A 27477-nucleotide genomic window follows, 5' to 3' on the forward strand; every position below is an offset into this window, starting at 1 on the left:
GTTTTGTTTCTTAAATTCTACATATGAGTGAAATCATATGGTATTTGTCTTTCTTTGACTGACTTATCTCACTTAGCATAATAACCTTTAGTTCCATCCCTATCATTGCAAATGGCAAGATTTCATTCTCTTTGATGGTTTAGTAATATTCCATTGTGTATAATTACCACATCTTCTTTATCCACTTATCTCTTGATGGACATCTGGGCTCTTTCCATAATTTAGCTGTTGTGGACGTTGCTGCTATAAACACTGGGGTGCAGGTGCCCCATCAGATCACTGTGTTTTTTTTTTTTTTTTTTTTCAGATCATTGTGTTTGTATCCTTTGGATAAATCCCCAGTAGTGCAATTGCTGGGTCATAGGGAAGCTCTGTTTTTCCCTTCTTGAGGACCCTCCACACTGTTCTCCAGCGCGGCTACACCAGCCTGCCTTCCCACCAACAGTGCAAGAGGGCTCCCCTTTCTCTGCATCCTCACCAACATCTGTGGTTTCCCGACTTGTTAATTTTATTTGGCTATTTTTAATTGGATGCACATTCAGTGTCTTCAACTGTATTGATTCCTAAAATATAATGCAGAAAGTATTATTCATCCCTTCTGCATGGCATATAGAGATAGGCTGGAAGTTAGAAAACTTGAACCTATTATTAAGATACCTTGAGATGAGTTTGGAGACGCATTTTCCACCTTCCACCAATTCTCTAAAAGTAGTTATAAATACCGGTTTTACCTCAGCATGAACAGTTATCAAGAAAATATTATTTTGATTAAATACATGATAGATGTATTTAGACATAAATAACATCTATCCCAGATTCCATATATTTGAGCAATTTCAAATTTATTTGAGGAGGTTGAGAATCAAAACAATAGGAAAAAATGAAGATGCCATGAGTATTTTTTTACCCTTTCCACATTTTAGTGCAAAGTCTTGCCAGTTTACAAATGTGAGAAATGAGCCTACTACGCCACCCTGCTCAGGAGCACCATCATAAGGGACACTGGCTTTCTTGCCTCTAGCCATGTATCTTTTTTTTTAACTTGATTGAGCAATAATTAACAAATATAGTTGTAAATATTTAAAGTGTACAATGCGAGGATTTGATATAAATATATTAGACTGTGGAATGATTACCAATATCAAGATTATGAGCATATCCATCACCTCCCATAGTTGATTCTTTTGTATGTTTGCATACGTGGTGAGAACGCCAAAGATCTACTCTCAGCTACTTTTGAGTGTAGAGTATCATGTTACCAACTATGGTTGCCATGCTGTACATTAGATCACGGAACTTATTATAAATAACTGAAAATTTATACCCTTTCAATTACATCACCCCATTTCCTTCTTCCCCAAGCCCTTGTCAACTACCATTCTATTTTCTGTTCCTATGAAATTGGCCTTTTTGTTTGTTTGTTTTAAGATTTCACAAATAAGTAATACCTTATAGTATTTATCTTTCTCTCTCTGGTTTATTTTACTTAGCATAATGCCTCCAGGTTAACCCATGTGGTTGCAAATGGCAGGATTTCTCTCTTTTTTATGGCTGAATAATATCTGGACTCTATACTTTCAACTGGTACTTTGTAACCATTTTTGTTTTTGTTTTTGTTTTGCCAGTACCATACTATTTTGATCACTATAGCTTTGTAAGATAGCTTGAATCAGGAAGTGAGATGCCTTCAGCCCTGTTCTTCTTTCTAGGGATTGTTTTGGTTATTTGAGGTCTTAGAATGTTTTTTTTTTTTTTTTTCTGTGAAAAATGCCATTGGAATTCTGATAGGGATTGTATTGAATCTGTAGATCGCTTTGGGTAGTATAGACATTTTCACAGTATTTATTCTTCCAATCCAAGATCATGGGATATCTTTCCATTTATTAGTTTTCTTCAGTCTCTTTCATCAATGTCTTATTGTCCCAGTAAAGCAGTAAAGAAGTCTTTTCATCTCTTTCGTTAAATGTATTCCTAAGTATTTTATTGCCTTTGATGCTACTGTAAATGGGATTGCTTTTTAAATTTCTCTTTTAGATAATTCATTGTTAATGTGTAGAAACACAACTGATTTCTGTATTTTGAATTTGTATCTTGCAATTTTACTGAATTAATGTATTAGTTGCACTTTTGGTAGAGTCTTTAGGGTTTTCTGTATCAGACCATATCATCTACACAGAAAGATGATTTTACTTCCTTTCTGATTCAGATACTTTTTATTTCTTGTTCTTGCCCAGTTGCTATGGGTAGGATTTCCAGTACTGTGTTGAGTAGAAATGGTGAGAGTGAGCATCCTTGTCATTACTGATCTTAAAGGGTAGACTTTTAACTTTCACCCCACACACACATATATATAGACTATATGTCTATATATATAGACAAGCCATAGCTAACATCATACTATCTTTATGCTTTAAGTACCAATGAAAATATTGTCCTACCTGTGTATTTTCAAGTGATGAGAGATCTACTGGATTTTCAAAGAAGGCTTCATAAGAAAGAAACTTTAACAGCTATACTGAGGTATAATTAAAATACAACGAACTGTACATGTTTAAAAGGTACAATTTGATATGTTCTGACTTATGTATACACCCTGAAATGTTCAGCTGCCTTAAACCACTGAACATGCCTATCATATCATCTGGACATTCCACTTCTAAGTACCTACCCAAGAGAAAGAAAAGCAAATATACATATAAAGACCTGCACACAAATGTTCATAGCAGCTTTATTTGTAACAGTAAAAAACTAGAAACAACCCAAATACCCAGGAGAAGGTAGAAATTGTATTATATCCATATATGCTAAAACATGAATGTATCTCAGAATCATTATGTTTCACGTTTTCCAGTGTAACTGTACCTTTGTACGGTGGTATATTCCCACTGAGCATGTATCCATCTTCTACTTTCTCCACATCTTTTCTAACACAAACATGGTATAATCAGTTATTTTAATTTTTGATACAATTTTTAAAAGATTTTGTTTATTTATTTGAGAAAGAGAGCATGAGTGGGGAGGGAGGGTGTGGGGAGGAAGAGGAAGGAAGGAGAAGCAGCCTTCTTGCTGAGCAGGGGCTCGATCTCACAACCCTGTGATCATGGCCTGAACCAAAATCAAGAGTTGGATGCTTAATATACTGAGCCACCCAGTCACCCTTCTTGTTAGGATTTTTAAGGATCCTTCATATACTCTGAATACAGGTTCTTTATCAGATATATGATATGCAAATAATGTTTTTCCCAATCTGTGACCTGTCCCTTATTTTCATAATAGTGAATTATTTCATAATTTAGATATTTTTCATCTATGTTCATGAAGGTTATCAGTCTGGAGTTTTGTTTTCTTGTAACATCTTTTTTTGGTTTTGTTATCACTATAATGATATCTTCATAGAGACTATTGCCTTCTTTTCAGTTATCTTGGAGAATCTATGTAGAATTTGTATTCTTTTGTTATTGTTGTTGTTAGATATGTGGGAGAATTTGCCAGTACAGCAATCTAACCAATACATCCTGGAATTCCTTCATGGGAACATTTTTAACTAGTAACTTAAGTTTGATCATATTAGCAGGTTATTCCAATTATTTATGCTACTGAGTAGGATTTGTAGTTTGTAGGTTTCTAGGAATTGGCTCATTTCATCTAAGAAGTTTAATTTATTGGCCTCCAGTAACAGCTAATAATGTTACTCTTTAACTCCAGATATTGTTAATTTTTGTATTTTCCTTATTGTTCTGATTAGTGTAGCTCAAAGTTTATACATTTTATTTTAAAAAGTCCAGTCTTTGGTTAATTGATTCTTACTCTTCTCTATCAAAGATTTCCTCTCTAATAGTCACTATTTTCTTCATTTTACTTTGGATTTAAGTTACTCTTTTTTCTGGTTTCTTAAGGTGCAAGTTCAGTTCATTAATTGGAGAAGTTTCTTCTATTCTAATTCAGATGTTTATTCCATAAATTTTCTCTTAAGTGTACAGCCTAAGATCTCCCTCAGTTTTGATACATTGAGGTTTCATTTTCATTCACTGTATGATACTTTCTAAATTTCCTATTTATTAGTTGTTCAATGGGTTATTTAACTTCCCTTGAAGATTTGAATATTTGAAGATTTGAAGATTTTCCAGAAACTTTTTTGAAGATTTTCCAGAATTTTTTTCTGTCATTTATTTCTTATTTCATCCTATTGTGGTCAGTAAAACATATTCTATATGCCTTGAATTTTCTTAGAGTTGAGGCTTATTTTAAGGCCCAGAATTTATATCTTCTGGTAAACGTACCACACGTACTTCAGAAGAATGTGTATTCCATTGTTGTTGGCTGGAATATTTTATGAATACCAATTAGGTCAAGTTGGTTAATAGTAGACAACTGTCTCTTGTTCGTCATGCTTTCTTTTTTTTTTTTTTTTTCGTCATGCTTTCTTGATGAGCCCTCATTGTTCAGATTCACCCATATTGTACCAAATCAAACATCTAAAAAATTAGTGAAAAAATAGTGGCCCGGAGGCTGTTGGCATATCTGAAAAATAATCTTCAAATGTAAATGTGGAAAAATAAAGACTAGAACAGTTTGGCTGAAATCTCAGGGACTTCATTTTGAGAATCTTTGTATCAGGCCTTGATATGTATCTCATGTCCTAGTCCAGATCTCTAATTTGGCTTTTCTCAGACTCTATCAGGTAAGTTAATAGGTAAATAATATGCAATAATCAATTTAATTTTGTAGGTAGCAGTAATACAGATAACTGTACAGCTATAAATAAGATCAACTGCTAACATCTGTTGCATGCTTACTTGGTGCCAGGCACTGTGCCAAACTTCACATCTATTAACTCATTGAATTCTCATAATCCCCTCATCGGATGGTTATTATCATGATTCTCATTTTAAAGATGAGGACATTGAGTCATGGTCAACCTAAGGATATGTTTTCTGGAACTTAAGTTCCAGAGCCATTGTTCTTAAGCACTACCATATTTTATCAACCAGTTTGGCTGGAGAATTCATTTCAAAATAATTTGATAAGCCTCTGCTCATGTCCTAGACAGTGTATGCTAAGCACTAGGGATATAACAACAAGACCCAAAGGAGAGACAGTGTATAAATAAGTACAGTAACTGAATATTAATAGCAATATATCCATTTTAAATGTGGATGCATAATTTAAACCATCTCAAGCAATAAGAAGGAATTTGTTGACTGAATAACTAACAAATCTGAGATGTAGTATAGTTTTAGTAATGGTTGACTCCAAATATTTTAACGATGTTATCAGAAACCTTTTATTAGCCTCTTAGCTTTTTACCTCTATCTGACTTAATTTCTAGATTATTCTTAGACAGGTAGCTCCAAAGATATTAGGATGGTAGAGACTTCAACTTTGTGATCCTAATGAGATAGAAAGAGCAAACTTCCTTTATCACAACAGAATCTATATCTGTTTCCTCAAAGGGCTATGATTTTTTCCTGATTAGTTAATAGATTACTACTGGCTAGTCCCTATGTTCAAAGGATAAACAATTCCTATGGATATTCTGACTAACTAGCATGAGTCATGAGCTCATCCTCTGGCATAAGAGATAGACCACACAATTAATAGGCCCTTGGGATCACCTGAGGGAGGGTTTCCAGAAAAAAAAAAAAAAAAAAAAAAAAAAAAAAAAACCAGCTAGAAAAAAGTAATGGAGGTCAACCTCAGATTCTTAGGTGTAACGATAGAAATATGTACAATATATAGTTGCAAGGGGAAGAGGAAAGAAAAAAAAAGCAAACAAGAGCCATTCTGTAGAGGGTTAGAAAAGGAAGACCCTATTATTATTTAAAAAAAAAAAAAGAAGACCCTATTGTTCCTTGATTGAGTGGAACATCAAGTTCATTCACATGATTATAGAGTAGTGAGGGCTTGGGGTAGTAGGAAGGCTGAGAAGAAAAGCAGGTAAGAACTGGAGGACCTTCCATTTAATTCTAAGAGGTTTAAACTTTATCGAGCAGGGCAAGAGGAGCCAATGAAGAGTTTCAAGCAGGGGACCAACATAATTAAAATTGTTTTCTAGAAAGAATATTTCTATAAGTGTGAAAGAGATTAAAATAATGATAGATCTAGACCGTTTAGAAAAGTTTGTAGTGACCAGAGTTGTAGCATATAGAACTTCCTATTTTTTGTATTATTGCATGTGGTACTTAATAAAAACTTTTTGCTAATACTTTTCTGTGCTCTATTCTCTGAAGATCTCTGTTACTAAACAACATTAACCTCTGCCAACAATCAACCTCTCACTGCATCAGTGTTTCATTGGCTTATCATGTCTTGTAATTATTCCCCTGATAATTATTCAAATTATTCCCACTTCTGTTTTTTTCTTTTATTATTCTTCCTGCATAGCAATTTCATTGCACTTCAAATAACTTTTTTTTATATAGAAATGTATTATAAGGGTATAAAGTATTATACAGAAATTAAGGTTAGGAACTAATAGGCCAAATACTAATTTTTGTCTATTTGAATTTAAGAACTGAATGGTTTTGAATAAATACTGAGTGACGCTCAATACTGATAGTCTCAAGGCCAGGGTTTAAAGAAAGATAAACTCCTACGATTATATATACATTTTTAGAATGGGAAGAGAAAAAAGTGGGAGATGGTTTGTTAAAAAAATTACATTCCAGTGAAATAACAATTTTCCATTTTGATAGTAATTGAAAATGAAAATGCTTTTATCCTAAAGTACAATGGAAACAGGAAAGAGTACTGTCCATAGATAGACTGGAAAAGATGGATTGAGGTAGTCTCTTTGCTCTCAAAGCACAAAGGGAAATAAGAATCAATGACCCAATGACCTGGATGATGAAAGTGAGCGAATGCTCATTAAATTTACATATGATGCCAAATTGAAGAAAATTGCAACAAGCTTGAGAAAGGAAGAGATTGCCAAATGACTTAAGCAAATTTAAACAGGATCTTTTGAAAACAAGAACACTTTTGAATAATTTTTATATCAAGGCTGATATATTTTATGAAAATACTTGTGTGGCTAACAAGGAAAATGTGAACATTTTCTATCATCTTTAGAAATGAATACGAAAAGGAATACACCATTTACATCTATTGTCTTTTCTGATAACAGGTTTCCCATCCACACCATCATCTCAGCCAGGCTGTGATTAGGACACAGAGAAAGCCCATACCAACTTTACAAACAGCAGGTCATTTCAGTAGGAAAACAAAAGCAAAAACGAAAAACTAAACAAATAAGGTGGTCACTTCCTTCAATAATATAACCCAGTAGTAGACATAAAACATATGAAATGAAAACAGCAATTATGCTAAATGTAACAGTAAAGCACATCTCTCATTTAACGGGCACTTACTATCTATAAGGCATTTTGTGAAATGCTTTGCATGTATTATCCCATTTATTCCTAATAGGACACTTGGAATGTAGACATTTTTAACCCATTTTACTGATGAGGAAAATGAAACTTAAGAAATGAAGTGATTTCTGCAGGGCCAGACATCTAGTAAGTGAACAGGCCAAGGATTTGAAGTCAGATCTACAACCCTTTTCACAAATTAATATATTTCAAGGCCATCTCAGTGGATGGCCAACCTTAAGTCCCGGCCATCTTTGATCCTCTTTTTTTCTGATCCTATTTGTCAGGAAATCTTGTCTCTGCTTTCAGAGTATTTTACAATATTTATTTTTTTCTCATTCCTGTCCCTTCGCTCATGGTTCTCCTGCTGCACCAGCTCTTTTGCTTTCCCTGGAATCCAACTAAACTCCCTCCCACCCTAGGGTATTTGAACTGGCTGTTGCTCGACAGAGAAGGCTGGTCCTCCCGATGTCATCGTGCTTCTAATGTGTTCTCCTTCAAGTCTTTACTTCAATGCCAACTTCTCGGAGAGGCCACCCATTTTAAAATATCAGCTGACACCCCCATTGTTTTCTTTACTCATTTCTCTTAGGCTGATCCAAGAGTTCGGAGCTGTTTGAGCGGCGATCACCTTCTAAACATATTATACGGGTTTTCCCACTTTCCACCATCGAATATGAGCTTCATAAAGGGAGAGAGTCCATGTCTGTATTTTTATTGTTTTCCAATACTCATTACACTGCCCGCACAGAGCAGGCACTCACTAGGTGTTTGTTGAATTGAGTGAAAGCCAATGTCAGGAAAGTGATATAAGAAAAACATTATGGTGTTTCAGAGGGAAAGATCCCATCTGTTTATAGGACTTGAGATGTAGAGTTGGCACTTGAAATAGGATTAATGAGCTTCCGATGTATTCCATGTGAATTCCAGAGGGGGAAGGAAGATAGTGTCGTCCAATCACTCTGTTTCCTAATGGGTTCTGTGGCCTGTGGCCTGACCCCGGAGCCCTAGACCTCATGGGACCCCTAGACCTCATGGGACCCCTCTCCTGTCAGCTCAGCTCTTCTCCTGCTGTTTCTGCGTACTCCTGCCTGAGGCACACTCAACCTCCTATTCTGCAACTCTCCGGCCCTTACTCTTCTAAACAGGTCCTTCTTCAAGGCCTTTGCTTTCTCACTCACAGTCTCCTACATCTACACCATTGAATGAATATCACTGAGGACTGTTTTGTCCTCTTGGACACATTTCTGCGTACTTCACCGTACAGTATGCACGTACAGCCTTGCTCTGCATCCGGCGTACCTTATATGTTGTTTAACTGGGGCACCTGCAGTTACTTCTGTCCAAACAGTTGGACAACAGGATTTTGGGCAGGTATGTGATGGCAATATACTCCTAATAGAAATTATAGTCTCAGTTGTTTTTCGAGGGTCTGTTTTGCCACTGGACATCTATTTAATAATCTCATCGACATTCCCACTCCTGTAAGGTGGGTATGATAATTTTCAATTTTCACGAGTAAACAGAGGCCCAGGGAGTTTAATGGTGTTCTCAGGCTCTTAGGTGTCAGACCTGGGTTTCACATCTTATTTCTAACTCATGTTCTTCCACTCAGCCAGGATACTTTCTTGAAGTTCTTGCCTATTTTGTCACTGTTTCAGTAGGAAGTATGGTTTGGGTTATATATACTAAAGTAAGGGATTTTTCTGGAATGAAAAAAACACCATATTTTTAAATAAATAATATCTTGGCATACACATAAAAATAAGGGTTATGCAATCTGACTGTAACAATCACTGGCTATGATCATCTTATAAAGAAAATATGAACAGTTTAGGAAATTGAGAAACACTAAGCAGAAAAGTGAGAGACAGAGAGAGGGATAGAAGGAGAGAGAGAGAGAGAGAAAAAAAGTAAAAAAAATAAAAAAATAAAAAAAATAAAAAGGAGAGAGAGAGAGAGAGAGGGAGAGAGAGAGAGAGAGACTGATTTAGAAACAATTGGAGATAAATCCTATCAGAAGAAGCTAAAGAACTCACATATGTCCAGCCTCGAGGAGAGAGGGCAAAGAGGTGACTTAATAATTGGCTCTAATATATGAACGGTCATTATAGGAAGGCTGCTCACTATTTCTCTGTCAACATCAAGGTCAGAGTAAGATAAATAGCCTTAAATTACAGGAAGAAATTTCAGCTCCATTTAAGAAAGAACTTCTTGACATAAAAGGGAATGAAACGTTTCAGTGTGAGATACCAAGGATTAGAAAATATGCATTCTTTGATATTATTTAAAAATAAAATTAAAAATCTGATCCCAAATTAGCAAAGTAAATGGAAGGAGGGCCATTAAAAAAATTCCTCCTGGATCTTGACTGCATATTATATATCATAGTCAAATAACGTAATATAAAATTTATAACCTAAGAAATTTATTTTGCATGCCCATCTTTATGTGTGGATCACCCAATTTCTTGATTATGATTATAGAAACATAAATGGTAAAAGCAGCAAACTATTTGCATCTTAGGAAAAATGGGAAAATATAGAGATGATTCCCATCCATTCTGAATCATCTGTTAACATCTGTAAAAAATCAAGGAAAGAATGTCCATGATAGAACACACTTTAGCAACTCCTGCCCTTTATTACCATGAATCTTGTCTTTGTCCTTGGCCTTGAATTACCATGTTTCAAGGCCAGAGGCGATTTTAAGACATCAGGTAAAGGAAATACCTTTTTGCTCTTGCAAAGAAAATGTACATGGTGGGAGGAGATGATTTTATTGACATTTTCCTGATAAATGCCTTTACCACTTACTGGTAAATTATTAATTTGTGCATTTTGCTGATGGAGGCAAGTTTTCTTTTGCACATATGTTTGACTGATCATCACCCTCTGAATGGTTTCTTTCTCTTTTTTTCTTCCTCAACTCTTAATACTTACAACGGCTCACTTTTTTCTTTTGAGTCACTTGTACTTCTTCCCCACTAGCTGTTCCATCTATGATTTAGAGGTATGTGGTGCACCTGAAAGAAATAGTACACATTTGTGGAAATAAGTAGCAAGTTACTCCATCATGTAAGGAATGGGTTAATCCCATTGAAAGGATTCTCATACCCTCAGCCCTTCTGTGTCTCATTGTTCTGATATTAACTAATGGTTTGGTATACTACTTTTGAATTCCTCTGTTGGACACGGTTTCTGTCATCCTGACTTTGCTGAAATGCTTAAGAAGGCACAGTGTTGGTTTTGACCTTTTTTTTTTTTCTCTTTTTGTGAAAGCCAGAGTGGTGATCACACAATCACACAAGAAGCTAAGAGTCAGAGCTTGTGTAAGTCTTAGCTTGCAGAACTTGGCTATAGCAAGATTGTGTTTCTGCAGCTTTCTGAAATACTTTCACAGCTACACTTGTTCTTAGTGTTTTGCTTATGCCAAAGACTAATTCTAATGACTTTTGCAATGGTTCACTCATGCCCGATTTCATTAATAGCCAAAATTAAGAATAAAAAGTACCATTTCAATTAGTATATATGGTAATATACAAGGAGTATTCCATTCCTGCAAGTTGCTCATTGTGTGACTATGTGTGATTTTAGTTCCATTAGGCGAGGAGGCAGCTATAATGCATCTGAGAAAGGAATGGGCATCTGTTAACAGAACAAGATCAATTTTGTCAGTAGGCCTGTGAATCTCAAAATTGTTTTATACAAGATATTCAGGGAAAAATAGTGATTGAAGATAAAAACCAAAAAGAATTGGGAATCAGCCAATGCATTTTCCCCTGGCACATTGAGGACTGCAATGTTTTGAATAGGTTTTCTGGAATAGCAACAGACTTCTATGGTGGTTAGAAAAGGACAAGTAAAGTTAGGAATAAATTAAGATTTAAAGGATAAACAAGCAAGGCAACTGGAATTAGAGGTTGACATTTTGACAAATGAGAAGTACAGAAGAGGGAAAAGGAGAACAGGAATAAAATTTCCTTTTCACAAAAAGAATGTTTGGAGAAAATAGAGAACAAAAACGTTCACAATGTAATTTTTGTTTGTGTACTTATGACAATGGAATAGGTTGGAAGAAGTTGACCTCAACTGAATTTTTCTGAAAAATAATCATGAATGGGTTATGTTTTAGCATCTGAGGGATTCACACCTTTTTGCTCAACATAACCACCACCCATTTTTAATCAACCATACATGGTATGTTTATGTAGTGCACAGACCTTTAATAGCCCTTTGTAGTTATCAATGTGGCCTGCAAAGTTCAAAAGAGTTATTCCCCAATTATCCCAATTACCCTTAGGGGCCCTTTTCATTTCTGTTCCTTTACATATGGACCCAGAGATGATCTAATCTTATTACTAAAAAATTTGTACCTTATAAATATTAAACAATGTGCCTCTTGGTTTATCAAAGCCTCATATAAATCTCAGAGTTTTTATTTCAAATTGGCCAAATTGTGTCCCTGTGCTGGGCTGATATAATTCTAGTGAAACAAACAAAAACTCTCTGTTTGGCCCATGTCGGCTTTCTGAAGGTAAATACGCTATTTCCCTTGAAATAATGAAAATATTTTGGGGAGCACACTTTCACAGATATTTTCATGGATTCTTTCAGTGGAGGCTGAGGGCCATTTGATGACCTACTGAGAAAATTATCTAGAGACTACATGTTTTCTACATCCTTTATCATTCATGCTATTGCATATTTCCTAGTAGCACTGAGTCAAGTTTTTAGTCTTTCTGATTTTTAAAAATAGAATGTCTTACAGCTTTTTCGAATTGTCTTTATGTCAATATTAGAAGGCTTGACTATGATTCCATACTACATATTCTTACCTTTAAAAAATAGAGAGATTAAAAAAAAATACAGAAGCTGGCTTTTTGTCTTGGGGGCATTTTTCCAACCAGGAGAATTTGAGCAAACTTTTCAAGGTTTCACAAAGATAGGAAAGGAAGATAAGCCTAAGGTGAGAAGTTTAATGAGAGGCCTCCCACAAAGCCAGGACCTTAAAGATCTATGCCCTTAGCACACAGGTGAACTAGAAATAAACCCATCTCCCTCCTCATGGGGCTGCAGAGAAATTGTCTGTTCCAAACTTTCCCCTGAAAATTTGCAACCACAGGAAACACTTGCATGATGGCATCGCAGCTCAAATGAAAATGACCTTGGTATACTTGAACCTCAAGACAGGATTTTAATTTAAAATGCTTGTTCCTGCACTCGAGGTGTCCCCAGATGCCAGACGAAGCTAAAACAAATCCTTTCTAGAAATACATGTTTTTGCATCACATCTCAAAAGATTTCCAGAGGTCAATCCCCAAGAAAAAAAGAGCATCTCACAGTCAAAAATCACTCATCATGCAAGGAACAAAAGTCTTGTGAACCCGAGATAGCTAAAACAATTGAGAGCAGAATAATTCATGCAAATGATGAAAATATTGGGCATGTTAGACATAGAATATAAAATGGCATGTTAATAAACATGAAGGACAAAAAGAGGCTTGGAAATAGAAGCAAAATGCAATCAGATTTTACACACAACCAATGAGGATTCCTAAAGATGCAAATGTAATGACTATATTAAAAATTACAGTCTATGAAGTAGATGGTTTATTACAGATTAGAAGGAGCTGAAGAGAGAATTGTAAACAGGAAGATAGAAGTGAAGAAACTCTCCAGTGTGGCACTGAGAGACAGATGGGAAATGCGCAAGAAAGTTTATGAGACAGGAGAGAGATTGAAAAGTTGTAATTATTGGTCAATACATGGACTCAAAGCTTAGGATCACTTACTTTTTCCATCCTTTGTTTCCTCATCAAGTTACTGCTTCTTAGCTTCAGGGACTAACATTTTTTGCCTTAAACAGTGGCATCATTTGTAGAAACGGAGCTCGATGTTTGATCTAAGATTTTCTTTACCTTGACGTAGCAAATTGAAGCCATTAACAAAGCACTGTTTTGTCATCTCTGTTCTCTTTTATTACCATCCTAAAACCTTGAATTAAATAAAGCAAGGATATTAATTTTAAAATTAAATACTAAGTATACTTTCTTTTTTTTTTTTCTATGTTAATAGTTATGTGTTGAATGTTCACCACATTCCAGGAGTTTTGCCATATGTCATTCCATTTAAACATTACATCAAGCTGCAACCTAGAATCTTTGTTATTTATTTATTTATTTATTTATTTATTTATTTATTTATTTACTTACTTACTTTACTTACTGAACTTACTATTTTTGGCTCAAGCTTACATAGCTAAGTAGAAGAACCAAAATTTCAGCCCAGTTTACCTAACTCCAGATTCTCTTCTCTCATTGCCTGATCACATAGTCAAATAGATTTTGATTTTCCTAGTAGAGAAGATTATACACATTTACTCAAATAAGTCTGCCTGTCATCTGACCATTTGTTTAATCTCTTTTTTAAAGTGACCTTTAGATACAACTTCTTGCCTAAGAAAACCGGTATCATTATTATAGTTCTTGAAGAGTCTACCTTGATGAGGTATTTTTATTTTCATTGTCCTCCCCTTCTCATCAATCCTTATTTTACCCTCTTTAGCTCTTCTTGGCTTACTCTCCTCTACCTTTGAGCCAATAACCTGTGGGTCCTCAGAAACATGCTATGCCCAGACTGTCTTGGAGCTGAGAGACTCTAAGCAAAGATGTGCACTAGCTGGAGAAGAGCTGTGTGGGCCTAGGTGACTCTGAGAGGCATGGTTAGGCTTCTGTAGAGTGGACCTCATCCAGAAGCAAACCAACTGGTGCAGTTGTGCATTGCCTCTCTGCTGTAATTTTACAATAGGATGCAATTAGCTCAGTGCCATAAAAATATCTGGCCTACAGGAGGGAATTTTTGGTATGTATCCCCCTGTGAGTACTATAGGCAATGATCAAGCAGCTGAATGTCTGTGTTTTGCTTCCATATTCCCCAGACTGTTTTCCAGCCCTACAATTTTAAGATGAAATGTGCAGACATTTAATGCCACATCATTTTCCTTCTGGAAGGGCATCAGTCACAGCAGGAACTTCACGACTAAATTATAGCAGTTTGGTCACATTTGTTAAGAGGAAAAGCAAGAGTTTTAAGTGCTGTCTAATGTCTAACATGGTTTTTCCAGTTTGTAACGAGTATGGTGGTAGTGTCGGGGGGAAATTAGCATCGTAAAGGTGTTAATGTCTGAAATAATAACCTCAACTAACACTCTCTGACACTAGATAGTGTCTCTTCTCTAGAAGTTCTTTATGTATATTAAGTCATTTAATCCATACAACCACCACGGGATACTGATGCTCTTTCCATCCCCAATTTATGGATGGGGAAACTTCAGTAGTAACTTATCCAGCATCTCAAAGTTAGTAAATGTTGGATTGGGATTCGTACAGTGATGCTTCTCTCTGTGCCCTTCATCAGCTATGCTAGAATGGTAATTCTTCAATTTCCATTTATGTTTAGAGAACATGTGGAACATAAAACATGAAAAGGCACTCATTTCATTTCTAGTAGAGCACTCACATTTTGACATTATTAGCATATATTTCCCTAGTCCTTTTTTGAAGCAAGGCTTAGCCATATCCTAGTTATTGCCTCGGTCAGTGCGTTATAGACAGTGAGGACACAATAAATGCATATAGTTTAAAGGAATGTTAACAGCAATTTATTCCACTCTCAAAACCCTCAGAGATAAGGTGGTGATGCAAATTTAATTTCTATTTGTCTTGGATTCCTAACAGCAGTATATTTTTGAGACATTTTTGTTTTTTTTATCTTAAACATTTGGGATGCAGAAGAGAAGTGAATATGGCTCTGTACGATTACACAAATTTATGCTTTATTAAAGGCTCGCATTACCTTTTTAAGAGTTCTTTAGTTTGAATTATTCACACTTTTCCTGAAAAATAATGCAGAGTGAAACTCCTTTTGTTTGTTATGAATTACCTGCCTTGAACATGAAGTGATGCTCCCTTGTTCTGAGATCCTGTGATTCCTTAGACAAACCTGATGGAGAAGTTAGGAGTGCTCGGAGCATAGCCCTTACCTCTGAGATGCAGGTCATGGAAAACAATGAGCATACCCGCCTCTCAGCATCCCTTAATGCCTCTGTCAGAGACAGCCCACAACCTGACCGGCCATTGATCGGCTCCTTTATGGCATTTTTGTTCCTAATTCCACTCTTGTTTACTTTAAAAGCCAAATCCTTCACTATTTTCCACTTCTGCTTGAGAAAACATTTTTATAGCTTTGGGACCAAATGTTTTTCATCAGCTCATTTTAATGTCTCTTTTCAATGACCTTGTTGTCAACTGAAGCCCCGATGGTGCTGGTTGGAGTATGGGAGAAATCTGCTGCCAGAGAACACCACTTATTTTCTCCTAGAAATAAGGAAGTAAGAGTCACTTAGCTTTTTTTCCCCTTCTATATTTACTCTGTGTTAAACTACAAGAAAGTCAACTGGGCCTTTAATGGCTCCTAAAGGGAAGGGGTAGGGTTGGGTAGTATTACATCACCAGGTATTAGGGTGGTTTGCTTCTTCTAGACTTCTGGCCAGGACAATAGTCAATGTTTCTTGTTCTGGTTAGTGATAAAAAGAGTGAAGGAAAGCCACAGGTAGAAACTTTCTGCCACGTGCAAAAAAGCTAAAGTTTAGGAATGTAGCAACAGAACTTGTGACGTAGATGTTTGCTTAGAGAGTGTTAGATGCTTCCTCATAGATTCCCAGGCAAAAAAACAAAAACAAACAAACAAACAAAAAACAAAAAACAAAACCCACCAAAAACCCAAAAAACAAAAAAAAAACCCCACCAAAAACAAAACAAAACAAAAACAAAAACAAACAAAAAAACACACGAAAAAAAATATTCCCAGGCAAAAGGGCATTGTGTATTTTTACACGTCTCTCTTGGGAAGTTTTAGCTTGCAAAGGTAGCGTTTCCCAAAGTGTGATCTGTGGAACACCACAACATATTCCCTTATAGCTATTTTCCCCCTTTACTCAGGTATTAAAACTCTGTATTTTATTAATTTGGCTTAAGGTACAAAACTGTATCTTAAGTGAAAACTCTAAGCAACGAATTTCCAATGTGGGCTTGCTGAATGAATGCTGGCAAGATTGCATTTGCTGGTCTGTGTGTCGAAACGGGCTGATTCTTTGCGCTTATGATCCACCACTGTCAGAAGGGTTTGTTCAGTGATAAATGGCTTGCTACTTCGGTTCCCTGGATGACATGTCTCTGAGTTTTGAAACTCTCTAGGGACACCTGCGCCTTGCCACACGCTGAAAGCAAAAATCAAAAGCTGGAGGCAAGAGCTGTCCTTATGTTTTACCAGAGAGGCAGGTGATGAGCACACCTCTGATTCTGGAGGTTGTAGACTGGCTCCTAGATGTTATCAAGTCCTCGTACTCACCTGCTCCCCATTATACTCTGCTACCCACAAACATCGAAACTGAAGTTATGCCTTCTGCCTTCCTGGAGGAGAAGCAAGGAGGGAAATAATACATTTCTCCATGAAATATGTGAAGAGGCTAATTTATTTTCTTGAGAACAGCTGAAGGTGGTTTGATGAAACTTTAATCCGGGCATTTCATTCTCCGTGTAAACTCACCCTGAAGTCAGGATAGTGGAAAGGGAGAGAGAAAACCTTACTCTAGCAATTATTTTCCTTATCCTGCAAATATCAGTACAGGAAAATAATTTCCTTTGCTTCCAGTAGATCGGTCATATCATATAGGAATGAATCCAACAATGAAGATTACAAAATGTCAGTCAGTTATCAACCCCATACCCTCAACAAGAAGTTTTTCTTTTTTTCCCTTTTCTATGTATATCTGAGTGATAAAATGACGTGCAGGTTTCAATCGATCCATTTCCACTGTGGATTAATTGCAACAATCAAAACATTAGTTATGCTCATATTCACTGATAATACACATTTTATTTATTATGGATCTAGTAGGATGGTAAATTCAGTTTTATAGCCCAGTGGAGTTTGAGAAGTGTGGCTTTATTCAATATTGTTCTTGAACTCTGCGATGGCCCGTCTCTGTAAATAATCTCATCAACCTCTTATGTGAGCCCATCCTTGAAGAGTTCCTCATATGGACGCTTAATGAAAAAATATACTATGCTTTTGTCCTTGTCAGTGGTGTCAGAACATATGAGATGTTCGGCACAACTGCTAAATAAAGCTTCTGCCGTAAGAGGAGGCCCAGTAACATTTTATCTGGATGGGTAAGCAGCTAGTGCATCCCAGGTTTCAGAGAAAAAGACAATCCTGAGCCAACATGAAGGACATAGTTATTTATGGTCATGTCTAGTGAATTTTGTTCATGTGGAAAGTATGCCTCAAAGTCCAGAGAACTGACCTCCAACTCTCAAGTCCTCTTGCTTTGAATTTCCATAATTTTCCATGGAGGCTTCTTTTAATACCCGTCTTCAGAGATGCGTTTATACCACCCAAGACAACATTTATACCAACACATGTTTGAATCTAGAGTTTCTGAATTAGACCAACAAACTATGGACGTTTACATAAAATACCCTGTGAATACAGTTTAAAGGAAATACCCTGTGGATATAGTTGCACCCCACCTAACTTCATTTTAAAACTTCATTTAGAAAAAGGTCACTTGACAGTATACGTATTTTAGAAAGAAGGTTTGAAAATCTGGAATCTCCTTTCAAAATAAGAATAAAATAACTTTACCCTTTAGATATTTACTTATTAATTTATTTTGATCTATCTTTATTTATTTTTGTTTATAAGCTGTGGAATTTATTTATTTATTTTTTTAGTTTTTGTTTAAATTCCATTTACCTAACCTACAGTATAATATTAGTTTCGGGTGTACGAAGCAGTGATTCAAGACTTCCATACAACACCCAGTGCTCATCACAGCCAGTGCCCTCCTTCATCTCCCTCACCCTCTGGTAACCACCCCTTTGTTCTCTGTAGTTTAGTCTGCTTCTTGGTTTGCTTCCTTCTCTCTTTTATCCCCCTTTGCTCCTTTGTTTTGTTTCTTAAGTTCTACATATGAGTGAAGTCGTATGGTGTTTGTCTTTCTCCGACTGACTTATTTTGCTTAGCATAATCTCTCTAGCTCCATGTTGTTGCAAATGGCAAGATTTTATTCTTTTTTTAATGACTGAATACATTCCGTTGTATACATACACTACGTCTTCTTTATCTGCTCACCCGTCAGTGGACATTTGGGCTAGTCCTATAATTTGGCTATTAGTATTTAATGCTGTTATAATCATTGGGATACGTGTTTGTTTGTTTTTTTAATTACTAGTTTTGTATTCTTTGGATAAATACCTAGTAGTGTGATTGCTGGATTGCAGGGTAGTTTTATTTTAACTTTTTGAGGAACCTCCACACTGTTCTCCAGAGTGGCTGCACCAGCTTGCTTCCCACCAACAACGTAAGAAGGATCCCCTTTCTCCACATCCTCGCCAATGTTTGTTTTTTGTGTTGTTGATTTTAGCCATTCTGATGGGGGTGAGGTGATATCTCATTGCAGTTTTGATTTGTATTTCCCTGAGGATCAGTGATGCCTGACGCATCACTAACAGTGTAATGTGTAACTCTTCGTGTGTCTGTTAGCCATCTGTATGACTTCTTTGCAAAAATGCCTATATGTCTTCTGCTCATTTTTTAATTGGATTATTCATTTTTTGGGGTGTGGAGTTTTATAAATTCTGTATATATTTTGGATACTAACCCTTTATCAGATATGTCATTTCTAAGTATTTTCTCCCATTCCATGGATTGCCCTTTATTATTTTTTTTTATTGTTTCCTTCACTGTGTAGAAGCTTTATATTTTAATGAAGTCCCAGCAGTCTGTTTTTGCTTTTGAAGGAGTTGCCAGTGTCAAAGAAGTTACTGCCTCTGTTCTCCTCCAGGATTTTTATGGTCTCAGGTCTCACAGATAGACCTTTAGTCTATTTTGAATGTATTTTTGTGTGTAGTGTAAGGAAGTGGTCCAGTTTCATTCTTCTGCATGTGCCTGCCAGTTTTCCCAACACCACTTATTGAGGAGACTGTCTTTTCTTTCCATTTCATATTCTTTCCTACTTACTTGAAAATTAATTGAGCATATAGTTGTGGGTTCATTTTTGGATTTTCTATTCTGTTCTAGTGATCTCTGTGTCTATTTTTGTGTCAGCACCATACTGTTTTGATCACTACAGCTTTATAATATAGCCTGAAGTCTGGACTTATATTATTATATAGCCTGATGCTTTCAGCTTTGCTTTTGTTTTTCAAGTTTGCTTTGGCTGTTTGGGGTCTTTTGTGCTTCTCTACAAATTTTAGGTTTCTTTGTTCTAGCTCTGTGGAAAATGCTGTTGGTATTTTGATAGAGATTGCCTTAAATGTGTGGATTGCTTTGGGCAGGATAGACATTTTAACAGTATTTGTCCCTCTCATCCCTGAGTATGGAATGTTTTTCCATTTCTTTATGTCATCTTCAAATTCTTCCATCAGTGTTACATAGTTTTCAGAGTACAAGTCTTTCACCTCTTTGGTTAGGTTTATTCCTAGGTATCTTATTGTTTTGGATGCAGTTGTAAATGGTACTGATTCCTCAGTTTTTCATAATGTGGCTTCATTATTGGTATAGAGAAATGCAACAGATATTCGTGTGCTGATTTTGTATCCTGCAACTTTACTGCATTTGTGTAAAATGCCTCTGGCAGTTTTTTTTTGCTGTAGCTTTTTGAGTTTTCTATAGAGTATCATGTCATCTGCAAAGGGTAAAAATTTTTCTTCTTCCTTACTAATTTGGATGCCTGTTATTTCTTTTTGTTGTCTGATTGCTGTGGCTGGAACTTCCAGTATTACGTTGAATATAAGTGGTGAGGGTGGACATTCCTGTCTTGCTCTTCACTGTAGAGGAAAAGCTCTCGGATTTTCCCCATTGAAGATGATCTTAGCTGTGTGTTTTTCATGTATGGCCTTTATTATGATGAGATGTGTTACCTCTAAACCTATTTTGCTGAGGGTTTTTATCATGAATGATGTTTCATTTTGTCTAATGCTTTTTCAGCATGTATTAAAATGTTCACATGGTTCAAGTAGGATTTATTCTTGGGTCGCAAGAGTGCTTTGATAATCTCAATTCAACCCACGTGATACGCCACACTAATAAAAGGAATTATGAGAACCATTTGATCATTTCAATAGACGTGTGTATTATTTTTAAATTGAAAAGTAGTCTATCCTTAGGTCTTCTATGTTTCCTAAGGTTAGTCATTTCTAAAAGTATCAACTCTTTTAAATCTAAATAATAATAGAGTCTCATGAAATATTTAGAAATTAACTAGCCTAAGGAGTTACAAAATAAAAAGTTTCTGTCTAGTATTATTTTGGGACTATATTATTGAAATTTAGGCTTACATTTCTTTGTCTTTACTATATATAACCCCATAGGACTATGAGATACTATACTAGGGTTTTCTGGTACTTTTTTTTTGTGTGTGTGTGTGTGTGTGTGTGTGTGGTGTTTGTGTGTGTGTAAGTATCTGGCAATTTTTAGGTCATTGCCTTTTTTCTAAAAGTGATACCAGTGAGCTATGGTAGAGAAGGATTTGGGAGCAGCAATTTTAGTAGATAGCTGGGTTAAATGGATGAATAAATGAATAGATCAAAGAATGTGCCAGTTTGGAAATGGGCTAAACAGGAGTCCATACACAACTGTTTGATTGTGGCAGGTCTGACTGGAGAGTATTTTTCTAGTTTCTGACAGCTTAATACTTAAACTCTTAACACAAAAAATACATAGTTTATTTAAATTGCATTTTAAACTACAATCTACATGTTCCTTTGGTGATTAATGCCAAATATTTTTTTTCATGGATAAGAAATACTTTCCTTCCTTTGAATATATTTTGTAGTCTTTTTTTTAAAATATGGTTGTTCTTTAATTCCCAGTGGAGTTGAAAATCAACTGAGCATATCTAGTTAATTTTTTAAAGATTTTATTTATTTATTCATTAAAGACACTGAGAGAGAGAGGCAGAGACACAGAGGGAGAAGCAGGCTCCATGAGGGGAGCCTGACGTGGGACTTGATCCTGGATCCTAGGGTCACACCCTGAGTGGAATGCAGATGCTCAACCGCTGAGCCACCCAGGTGTCCTGCATATTTGGTTTATAGAAGCTTTCCTACATTTGAAAATTATCATTACATGTTTAGATGCTTCTTTTTAGCGAAAAAAAATCTGTATATCTAGTTTAAAACTTTTTATCCAATCTCTCATTTTTCTCTGATATCCCTCTGACATTTTTACCTATAATTTTTTTTATAGCCCATTATTATTTCAAATCACATTCAATATCATGTTTCTTTCCTGCATTATATTTTACATCCCATTCTGAAAAGTACTTCCAGATACGTACTATACTCATGAGCAAATGGTCATGCATTCTATTGTTGTGCTTTCACTGAATTGATTTCTTTATACTTTTTTCAGATAACTTATTGCTAAAAATCCTCTTTTTTTTTTTTATAGCAACTGTAGACAACAGCAATTACTTACTTTTTATCAGCTACTGGTAGACAGTTTAGAAATAGTACCTGAAGATTCCAGCTTTTTTTGACTTACCAAGCTCATAATTGATATTTTATGTTGCTAGAATGTCTACTTTATAAATGTTCTATTGATGATATGTAATAGTTCAAAATTATTCTTTTTTTATTTAGAGAGAGAGAGATGGGGGAGAGAGGGACAAAGGCAGAGAGAGAATCTTAAACAGACTGTGTGCTGAGTGTGGAGCCCAACACGGGGCTTGATCTCCCAACCCTGAGCTCATAACCTGAGCCAAAACCAAGAGTTGTACGCTTTAAACAACTGAGCCACCCAGGCGCCCCCCAAAATTATTCTTTAAAAGTAAGTATGTGGAGACATTTTCCCATTACTATTAAAATCAGTTCTTTATAACCTTCAAACACGTTTTTGCTGGTGACATGAGAACTATACACAAGTGCCTGGACTCTCCTGAAGTTCACACTTCTCCAAGTATCACTTAAAATAGGGCTGCACCTGACATAGAGTCAGTGAGGTGTCTGCACATGGATAGCTAGACTTACAGTTTTATGACTTTAATATAAATACCAAAAGTACCTTTTGTAACTAAAGGTTATAATTTAATGGTTGAATGGATGAAATTATTTAAGAAAAGATACTAAGAAATTTTGAGAATATTAGGGCAAATCTATAAAAGAGAATCTTGAATTTGGGAATCCCTAAAGAGTCACCGTAGATGGATAATAAAAATAATAAAAATCTGCATGTAGTTTTACACAACCATTTTCTTCCTGACATCTCCACCTGGATTGGTTTCTAGAAAACAGGAAAAATATTTACCAAGAGTTGTTCTTTGTTTCAAATAATGTTGCAACCATACTTATTTACTGCTTTCTTTTTTTTTTTTCCTATTGTTTCCTATTAACATTAAACAGTTAGTACATTTACTTAGTTCTCTAATTTAAAAGACATATATTGAATGTCGAGTCATGTAGCGAAGTGCTGGGTTTCCCCTCCTGACTACTGGTGGTATCACAAACATTTGTTATATTTGCATTCTCAAAATAAGACAGACTGTGCTCTATGTCAAAATAAATACAAAAATGGATATTAAAAACAAGGGTTGTAGGAAAATTGTAAGAACATTTTAAATTCCAGTTTGAATTAGGAAGAATTTCTTAGAAAGAAAGGTGATATTAAAGACTTAAGTCATGTTAGAGTTAATACCTGATTTGGGGCAACTGGGGCATTTCATCATGAAGAAGTCATTCAGAGTCTAGGATAATGAAAATTGCAGGGAGACCAGATAGACAGCTCTTTACTTATTTCTCAAAGACAATACAGGCCAGAATCTGAGAGAGGGATTATAAAGGAAAGACATATTTGAAAAAATAGTATTCCCTTAAGAGTCATTTGCCTGTTCATTTTCTTTTATCTTTCAATAAGTCAAATAAAAAATAGAATTTATGTGTACTGTATATACTTTATACACTTCAATATTATATATATTGATATACATAATAAAAGTAAAACTTAGGTTGAAAGAATGATTTTAATCGTGTAACTAAATGTTGTGCTTATAAATTAGTTTATAGGTAACTCTCAAGTGTTTGAATATTTGGCTTTTTGATTATTAGATGAACAAGTGAATATTTAGATTATTCAGAACATATTCAACTTAATGTATCAGAGGTTAACATTGCACTCTGATTTTCAGACAAAATATCCTACTGACACTAAAATATCATTACACCACAGTATGTTGTTGTTTGCATAATAAACCATATTTACTTAAGTTATCAGCATTCGGTTTAATCCAGCAATGCCTCTTTAAGAAGTACCATGTCCTTTTAAAATATTAGGCAGAAATTGGGGAAGCATTTTGTATTCAGAGCATATCTAAAACCTAATTCATAATGATTCTGTTAAGTATTTAATTTGTGACATTTGCCAGCACAATATTATGCAAGTGTCTTTAAAAGTCTTATTTATGTAGCATGTTGGATATGCCTTGTTCACTAATATTAATTCATGTTGTATTTTTCTTAATAAGCTAAATTTCGTATGGGTTTCCAGCTGTGATAGTTTAACTCCAGCAAGGAACAATTGTTCTACAATAAGTGACAACGATACCATTTGTTGGCTGATATTCAAAAACCACAAATGATATTGACATCTTTGTGCAATTACTTTACAGCCTGTTGTTTTCAAGTTCTCAAATGATTTTGAGATTAAAGAATATTTAGAGTTTTACAAACAAATGGTGTTTCTTATAATTCTTTTAATTAATTTTACTCTTTGAACACTATTAATGGTTTGGGACATTTCAGCTCTTATTTGGTTCAGAAATAGAAAATAGTAATATTTTTACCATGTAATGTTACCTTTGCTTTGCTAATACCTTTGCACTGTAATGAGAATTACAATATATTCATTAATAATCTTATTTTTAAAAGAAAATTACTACTCATAAGATCTGAATTGTTTAAAGAGTTACTCTAAACGCTTGGCTAATTCAATTCAATTTGTTTCATTTTTCCTCTGTCAGATAAATTCATTTTATATAAATAAAATGGTAACACAAAAATACTCCGAGAATGATCCACAGATAAATCATGGAATAAGGGGTTTTCACCATTAAGATAAGATAAGAGGAATTCAAGATTTATATAAAACAGAAAAGATTGAACTAAATGGAGATTAATTATAAGGTGTTTCATATTAACAATTTTCCCAGAGACCTCTATATTTAATCAAAATCTCAAGAAATTTTTCAAACAGAGAATAAGATGTGCATGTACCCAAGACCCAAATTTACCAAATATCATCATTTTATTATTATCTTTACATGTCCCTTCCTCTCTTCCCCAGGATCTCAGTAAACATATATAACTCTATCTCATCCATATTTTTATGCTTGGATATCTATACCCTTTATCTTCACTGCTATACGATATGACTAAAGCACAGTTTGTAAATCTGTCCCCCATCTGTTGATGGACACTTGGGCTCTTCCCATAATTTAGTGATTGCTGATAAGGCTGCTATAAACATCGGTGGCCATGTGTCCCTTGGAATTTGTATTTTTTTATCCTTTGGGGAAATACCTACTAGTGCAATTGCTGCATCATAGGGTAGTTCTATATATTTTTAAAGATTTATTTATTTGAGAGAGAGAGAGAGAGAGAGAGAGAGAGAAAGTGGTGGGAAGAGGCAGAAAGAGAGGGAGAGTCTCAACCAGACTCAACGCTGAGCCTGGAGCCCCACGTGGAGCTTGATCTGAGGACCCTCAGGTCATGACCTTAGCCAAAACCAAGAGTCAGCCACTTAACCACTGTGCCACCCAGGCGCCCCCTAGTTTTAACTTTTTGACTGATGAATCGATAAAGAAGATGCAATACAAACACATATACACACAGTGGAATATTACTTAGCTGTAAAAAAAAAAAATGAAACCTTGCCATTTGCAATGACATGGATGGAGTTAGAGTACATTACGCTAAGTGAAACAAGTCAGAGAAAGACAATGACCATATGATTTCACTCATATATGGAATTTAATTTTTTTTAAGATTTTACTTATTTATTTATGAGAGACACACACAGAGAGAGAAACAGAGACACAGGCAGAGGGAGAAGCAGGCTCCCTCTGGGGAGCCTGATGTGGGACTCGATCCTGGGAATCTAGGATCACGCCCTGGGCCAAAGGTAGACACCCAATAACTGAGCCGCCCAGGAGTCCCTCATATATGGAATTTCAAAAATGACACAGATGAACTTAGGGGGGAAAAAAGAGGCAAATCATACAGCAGACTTCTAACTATAGAGAACAAATTGATGTTTGCTGGAGGAGAGGATGGTGGGAGGACGGGTTACATGGGTGAAAGGCTTAGGGAGGGCACTTGTGATGAGCACTGGGTGTTATATGGAAGTGATGAATCACCAAATTCTACTCCTGAAACTAGTATTATTACACTATCAGTTAATTAAGTGTAATTTAAATAAAAACTTGAAACAAAATCAATCAATTTTGGCCCCCCCATTCTTGGACCCAAGTTTGTTTGCAGTTTTTGTTTATTTGAAGCTATTGAAATTTGAATTAGGAATGAGAAACGGTGTTGCAGATGATGTCTCTCCCCATATGTCAGGGTGCATCCCGTGCAAGTGCTTTGCACCGTGTGTATACCCGCTAGAGAAATTCCTGGGTGATGGCTGGGTGTGTGCATCTGTGTTTCTCCCCTCGGTCTACCTTCTTCCAGACAGCTAGTACTCACGTTCTATCGACCCTCCTCACTCTCTGCATTTATTTCCCTGAGATACTAGAAAAAAAAAAAAATACATCGATGCTGTCCCTCCTGCAAAATAGGACCCTCTCCTGTGGATCCCAGATGCTCTGGGGCCTTGCTGCAGTGGGTGGCCCAGGGCTGGTGGCTCCTCCCCACATCCCCAAGGAGCCTGCTCCCCGCTCCACACGCCCCCTCTCTACACGCATTCACATTCCTTCTCTACCCCATTACTCTTCTCTGCATTAAATGTCATATTTTGTTCTCAATAAAAATCCTTTGCCTTACGTTTTCTTTGCCAGACATCTTTCGGTCTTTGCAGCCTCTTAGTGAAAAATCTCAATTCCTTTGCTCCCTTCTCTTTTGAAACTAATTATACTTTCACTTTTACTCCTGGACCAAATTTTTCTCATCAGGTCAAAAATTAACTCCACATTGAAAAACCCATTTAGTCTTCAACTTAGTTGACTTGCTTTCTCCAGCATATTTCATCGTGATTATCATTCTCCCCTTGAAACACCTCTTCATTTTGTTTTCTAGATGCCATAATCTCCCCCCCCCCTTTTTTTTGGTTCATTACCAGCTCACTGGCCATTCCTCCCTCATCTTTTTGATGAGCTCAATTACTTTTCTCAGACTCTAAGTGTGGAAATACCCCAGGACCCATTCTTCAGAATCTATATATGAATATATATTTACGGTTTATGTAATATATGTAATTACATAGTTATATATATTTATAATATACATTAAAGTAATTTGATTTTTATACTTTATAATAGAAAGTATAAAATAATAATTATAAATATGATGGATAATAAATATATAAATAACATAAGTGTATATTATAAAATATATAAAACATGTTTAATATAATATAAAAATATATATTTTTAATCTATACTAGCTTCTTGGGGTTCCTAGGTCTCTAGCTCCAATTTATCTTCTGAATTTTAGATTTCAGAAGGCAACTCTGATTTCTCTGCCTGGGATGCTCTTCCCCAACTATCAACAAGGCTTACTTCTTCATTTAATTTCATGTCTCTGCTCAATATCAATTTATTGCATGAATCTTCCATAATTATCTTACATAAAATTTGAGAGCCCATCTCCTCCAGCACTCTCCAGCACCCTTACCCTGCTTTATTTTTCTTCATGGCAATAATTGGTACTTGGCACGGTTACATTAAGCTGTTTATTAACTGTCTCTTCCCCTAGAACGTAAACTCCGTGAAAGTTCTATTTGGTTTGTTCTCTGCATTATCTGCATCCTTAGAGAAGTGCCTG

General features: G+C 35.6%; 1 protein-coding gene and 1 long non-coding RNA gene across 2 annotated transcripts in view; one reads left to right on the forward strand and one right to left on the reverse strand.

Moving 5' to 3' along the window:
• The window catches only part of TRHDE (thyrotropin releasing hormone degrading enzyme), a 368540-nt gene that overhangs the window by 221261 nt on the left and 119802 nt on the right, over positions 1-27477 (forward strand). The window lies entirely within an intron of this gene.
• On the reverse strand, positions 9988-27411 carry LOC112677841 (uncharacterized). The gene is made up of 4 exons (XR_003147225.3): positions 27328-27411; positions 23135-23259; positions 13168-13369; positions 9988-10398 (listed from the first exon to the last, which is right to left on the reverse strand). It is a non-coding gene; the product is annotated as an uncharacterized LOC112677841 (long non-coding RNA).

This window comes from Canis lupus, chromosome 10, assembly GCF_003254725.2.
Source record: "Canis lupus dingo isolate Sandy chromosome 10, ASM325472v2, whole genome shotgun sequence".
NCBI lineage: Eukaryota > Metazoa > Chordata > Mammalia > Carnivora > Canidae > Canis > Canis lupus.